A 6,161-nucleotide genomic window follows, 5' to 3' on the forward strand; every position below is an offset into this window, starting at 1 on the left:
GGCGCACTGCCACCATCGCAGCCCTGGGAGCCGTTGCCACCTGACGGCGGTTCTGGGAAGAAAACTGCTTCCAAAAATATCTGTGGCATCTGGTTTTTCAGAATCCTCACCTGAGGATATGCTTTTATTGATTTCAGAGAGAGGACGGGAGAGAGAAACGTTGATGTGAGAGAGAGAAGGCGCCCATAAGAGGAAGAAGACAGGGGGAGCTCCAGTGTCCCCCAAATCACTTTGTCCCCCTGCACAGAGATGGTGATGAGGGCCAGCCCTTTCTTCACAAGTTCCAATCACTCTCATTTCATCCAGATGCACACACACCTCCAGAGCACTCAGCTGGCCCTGACCTCAGCCACGCTCACACCTGGGGTTGGGTGGCATGGGGCTCTGGCTGGCACTGGGGAGGGCCTCGGAGAGCTAGGGAACGCAGGGCAGGCCCCTGAAACCTCAGACACCCCATCTTCCAAAAGACAGAAGTCACACGCGCAGTCACGGGGACACACAGACTGCGCAGACACCTGGAGTAATGGAGCTCGCGGCAAGCCTGTCAGGCAAGGCGTTCTGGCGAAGGCGGGGCCTGGGGGTCGCAAAGGAGGCAGGAGACCACCACAGCGGATCCTCAGGTCTCTCTGGCGGCCCCCTCTGGGCCCCCCACCCCATCTCTGCGCTCTTGCAGCACAGCAGCCACACGAATGCCTCCAGGTGCAGTCATTCCCTCGGCAGCGCCCGCCGGCCTGCTCCCATCCCTGCTCCGACGCCTCCACCCCCAGGCCTCCTGAAGCAGCACCTGTCCCTTCACCCCGAGATGGTTCCGTGCACCACACGCATTTCTTACAGCTCCCCTCCCTAGAACGTAACCCACAGGGGCAGGGATCCTCGCTCGCTGCTGTGCCCCGGAGGCTGGACCACTGTGTTCAACGTGCGACCACTCCCCCGGGAAAGGCCTGGGCAGGCTGCTCCGTGTGCGGGGACAGCCCTCCTCTGTGACATCGGCTGCCTTCTGTTCGGGAGGTACATTGAAGGCAAACATCCCAAGCTGGAATCCCATCCAGGGAGAATGAGTCTCCTCTCTGCCACCCCCACCCCCACCAGGGCCTGCCTGTGGCCGGCATCAGGCTCAGCAGTGAAGCGATGTCGCTCCCTAGTGGTCACTCAGCCACAAAGCCAGGAAAAGACAGGTTTGCAGAGCCTGGCGGGGCTTATACCCTGTGACGCCCGTCTGTAGGGGAGTCTGGTCTCTCCCAGCTTCTGGTGGCTGCTGGCACCCTTGGCTTGCAGACACAGCACTCCAATCCACCTGTGCTGTCACATGGCATTCTTCCCAGGTTTCTGTCTTTACGTCGCCGCCTTCTCATTAAACACCAGTCGTACCACATCAGGCCTGCACCGGCCTGAGCTGACTTCATCTCCAGATCCCTCCACATTCGGAGACCCCGGGGGTTAGGACTTCAACGTGTCTTTTTTGAGGGGACACACGTCAACCAATATCCGTTATTGTAAGGATTACGAGACTGTATTTTTCTGATCTACGTAGCAGTGCCTGAAATCAATTCTTTATCTTGCCTGATTCCCCAACTAGCCCTGGCCTGACAACCTGACTGCAATGTCCGTGTAGCCCTTTCTTTCCTGACCGGTTACCCGGCTGAGGGCAGGGCCTCAGGGCCTCCTCACACTCGATGCGCAGCCCCCAGGGAACGCCAGGCTTCAGGCACTGTGATGAGAGGCAACCACAGGCTGTTTCACCTCCTTGTTCTCAGAACATTTTAACATTTAAATGTTAAGGTGTTAAAATGTTCTCACCTCCTTGTTCTCGTGACCCTCCTGACATCAGCCAGACTCCAGAAAGGACCCGGAGACCCGCCCTCATTCTCACCAGCGGTGACGGTTGGGGAGGGGTTGGAGAGGGAAACGCTGGCTGCAGACCTGGCCCCTGTCCCCCCCTCCCCCATCACTCTGGCTGCACAGCTGCAGGCATCGAAGCCCAGCTCCTTCTGCTGCAGCAGTTAAGGAGGGATTCTGCAGGAACACTGAGGTGGGAAAGCAGGAGGGCGGTGTGCAGGCAGGAAGTGAGGCCACACAAACGTCACTTCCAGACGCCCGTCCCCTCCTTGCGGGGTCAGCAGCGGCCTCTCGGCTCTCTTCCTTCTGGGTGGTTTGCACTCCATTCCCTCCCAGCCCAGGCCTCCTGGCCCGGCCGCTGCTCCTCGGCCTGGGTGCAGGGGCCCTACCTGGGAGACCGAGTGCCCAGGAGGTTGAGGGTCCTGCCGGAAAGGCGCAGAGCAAGGTCCCTGCTGAGACTCAGTCACAATTGTTCAGAGGAGGAAGCGAGGGCTGTGGTTTTCCTAAGAGCCTGGCACTAACAAGAGCAACGGTGGATGTGTGAGCAAGGCCGGGCCCAGAGGCAGCGCGCCGGGGCGGCCGGCCCGTTAAACGACCGAAATGCTTCTGAATCAGCTGGTGCACAGCCTGCCGAGAGGCCTCCGGCCGTCCCTCCTGGTCGTCCATCAACCCCACCATCTGGCAAAACGCTCACCTGAAAGGTAACCTCCAGGACAAGGTACCTCTGTGCCCAGGCCAGAACCCCACTCGGTCCCCAGGGCCAGGTGCTGGGCCGCGCTGGCTGGTAAGTGTTTGAGTAGCATCCAGGGTAAATGGTCGTGGAGGGGTGTGAGGATGAGGGACAGAGATCAGGATGGCATCTGATGCCTCGAGCTGGTTTATGGCTTGTCAATGAATTCGAAAGCCAGGCGTCCACTCCTATGACCTTCAGGACAAGCAGCATGTCCTCAGCTCCTCACAGCCCTACAGTCATTGGGACTTCAAGGGAAAGAACAGGGTGTTTCTCAGTGGTGTGTGGGAGGCAACTAATCGTGTCTCTCTCTTACATCAACGTTTCTCTCTCCCTCCCTCTCTCTCTCTCTCTCTTATTTAAGCTTTGTTCCTTATGGATGTTACTTTGATATAACAAATGACTGAGGAATCACCTCTATGTTTTTTCTCCCTAAATGGCTAATTGTACTATCACTGGCTTAACATTCCTAAAACCCACTCCTCTAAACCGGAGCCTCCCCATCTGGGTTGAGTGGATCGGGGCCCTAGCTGGTTTGTTCAGTGGTTAGAGCGTCCACCCAAGAACTAAAGGGTCTCGGGTTTGGGTCCTGTCAAGGGCACACCCTGGTTGCAGGCTCAATCCCCAGCCCCTGTCAGGGTGCATGGGGGAGTCAACCAACTGATACGTGTCTCACATCAATGTTATATTTCTCCCTCAGTCTCTCCCCCTCCCTTCTACTCTCTCTCTCTCTCTAAAAAAATAAGGAATGGAGAAATATCCTCAGGTGAGGATTAACAAAACAAAACAAAAAAAGTTTAAAATAAAGTGGATTGGGTGTGAGACGGCCTCAGTTCAAAGCTTGGTTCTGCCACTTACCGCTGTGGTATCTTTGCTCAATGACTTATCCACTCTGTGCCTCAGTTTCTACTTTGATGAATATGGTAAAAATATTACTTCACCACCCTTTTATGAACATTAAAACAATAGTCACTTACAACGCAGTTAGAATGCATGTGATAGGCATTTATAATTATTTATGATTACTAGGTTTACTATATTTAGTATTATAATTATTGTCAATGACGAGGGAGCAGTTTAGTAACATAAATTAAATCCTTCTTGAACAACTGACTGATTCAGGGATCCTAACCGGGCTCATCAGACATCCAGGAGTGAGGAGTGTAAAATGGAAAGTGGGGAGACACAAAGACAAGGAGTTCTCTGGGCCTCATGAATTCCTGCTTCCTTCCCTCCCTGAACCCCGAGCTCTTCTTTGAATTCTGTAAATACCCCCAAATCCTTCCACAAAATTGTCTGTCTTTGTCTTTAAAAAAAATAGTGGCGTGAAAATAAGCGACCAAAAATGGATTCAGCAATAAGGCTACAAACACATCCCAGAATGCCCCGTGTACAGACTTGGCTGTAAGGTTCCTAGCGAGCAGCACAGGCAGGGAGGACTGGGCCATTTCACCATGTGTCCACTGACGGCAAAAGAGCGCAGGTGCTCACACCGGCGGGCGCGTCCCCCGGGGCCCTGGTGACGGACAGGTCTCCGGGGCCTCCCTCTGGTGGAGGCAGCAGGCTTCGGGCTGCTCCTGACAAAGTCCCTCCTTACAGACAAGTGACGTTACCTCCAAGCTCAGCACGGCGAGTTAGTCTGGGGCCGTGGGGAGCGATAGACAGTCTGGGCGCCTTGAACCAGGAGCTGACGGAAACACGAGGAAGAGCAGAAAGACTACACGCCCTCCACTCCCTGTCCCTGTGATGCCCACAGGTAAGGAGCCAAGTGGCCGGGAGCAGATGGTCCCCCTGTGAAGCGGGCATGCTCCCCCTGGACCCAGGCGAGACCTTCCCACTTCACCCCGACCAGGCTGGGCAGGGTCGGTTTCCCATTTAGGGAAAGTCTGGTCTTGGGCTCAGAGGTTCCCGCAGCAGCACGGGCAGCGTCCTGGGCCAGGAGTACCCTGGCCTAACGGTGTTCAGAGCAGCTGGTCCTCCAGAGCCGTCCTGAGCCCGCCTCCAGCTGCCTCCCCGGGCGGCGGAGAAGCGCCTGAGCAAGCAGCCCACACTAAGCCGCAGCGTCTTCCAGGCAGACCTCTGACCTGGGCATTTCCTGGCCAAGGACGCCGGCGAGCCTCTTAAACGAGCCCGCACAAGGCAGCATGGACTGCCGTCTCCCAGGACGCGGAAAGTCCGGTCCATCTTCTTCATCCAACATCCCACCTGCGGCCTCTCCAGGCCACCCAGACCCCTTCCTGCCTTCAGAAAGGACCCTGTGTTAGCAGGCTGGGCACCGGTCACCTCAGCCTCTGCACCCAGCAGGGGGTGTGGCGGCGGATCGTGGCTTTTCCTAGGTAACGTGTGTGCTGGGTTGAAGCGTTCGCCCCAAACTCACACCTTCCCAGGAGCCTCATTTGGAAATAGGGTTGTTGCCGATGTAATGAAGATGAGCTCGTGGGCAGTGTGGGCCCTCAACCCGCTCTACCGCCGTCCTCATGAGAAGAGGAAAGACGCTCTCGGACACAGACACACAGAGGGACAGCTCCATGTGACGAGAGGCAGCGATGGGAGGGACCCCAGGGGTTGCAGGCGACACCAGGAGCTCAGAGACAGGCAGGGGACAGACCATTTTCTCGACCCTCCAGAGGGAGCACAGCCCCTCTGGCGCCTGGATCTGGAACTTCGGCCTCGAGAACCGCGAGGGAACGCACTTCTGATGCTGAAGTCTGGGTCCTTTGTCACGCGGCCCCGGGAAGCCTAGCTCTGCACCCACCACAGGCACGATGCGCCCCTGCTGAGAAGCAGGACCCCCTGCTGTCGGCCGGGTCCCCTCCTCTGAGAGGCGGCACCTGGGGAATTCTGGAGAATTTCGGGGTCCCTGCCAAGGAGGCTGGGCAAGCTCCCTCCAGCATCGGAAGGTCCGTGCTAGTAGAGTTCCCGACTCCATGTCTGTGATGTCTGTACGTTCACACTTCGGTTTACCCCCGCCCCCCCCCCGCAATCAGGGGATGACTTCGGGGTACTAGGAACAATACCCACACCACCAAGAAAGAAAAGAAAGGAAAGAGAGACAGCCGCCCTTCCCTTGTAAGTCGAGGAGGCGGAATTGGGTGCTATGGCCCAGCTCCCAGCTCACACTGCACCGATGGCAGGTTTCGGTACCAATGAGTTGGACGTAAAGGAGGGCCACCCCAGACCTGAGGTGCCTGAGGGCAAGTCTGTTTTCCAAATCACTGTCTCCCTGAGTAGGACCTTCCCAGTCGCCAGGAAGAATCGGGGGAGCAAGGAGATGCGCTAAGACATGAGAAGAGAAAGTCCACTTCAGTTTCCTGGTCTATTTCCCACTCCGATCGCGGTGCTCCATCGAGAATGGTTTGCACTCAGACCACACATATTTACGACCCGGTAGAACTCTCTCTGAAACACACTCAGCCTGTGGGAAAGAGAGACCCTCACACCTCCCAGTATCAGACACAGCACAGGCCCACTGGCAGGCAGCGCAAGGGCTGGGCCGCCGGCACAGGGCACCCTCAGCCTCGCGCCCTGCTGTTCCTCGGGAAGCCGGGAGGCCACGGCCTCACTGCCATCAGGCAGCTACAGCTCAGCCCAGCGG

General features: G+C 57.0%; 1 protein-coding gene across 1 annotated transcript in view; it reads right to left on the reverse strand.

The window, feature by feature from the left end:
- LOC102759115 (5'-AMP-activated protein kinase subunit gamma-2) overlaps window positions 1-6,161 on the reverse strand; it is a 70,879-nt gene that overhangs the window by 57,972 nt on the left and 6,746 nt on the right. The window lies entirely within an intron of this gene.

This window comes from Myotis davidii, unplaced genomic scaffold (assembly GCF_000327345.1).
Source record: "Myotis davidii unplaced genomic scaffold, ASM32734v1 scaffold762, whole genome shotgun sequence".
NCBI classification, from domain to species: Eukaryota; Metazoa; Chordata; class Mammalia; order Chiroptera; family Vespertilionidae; genus Myotis; species Myotis davidii.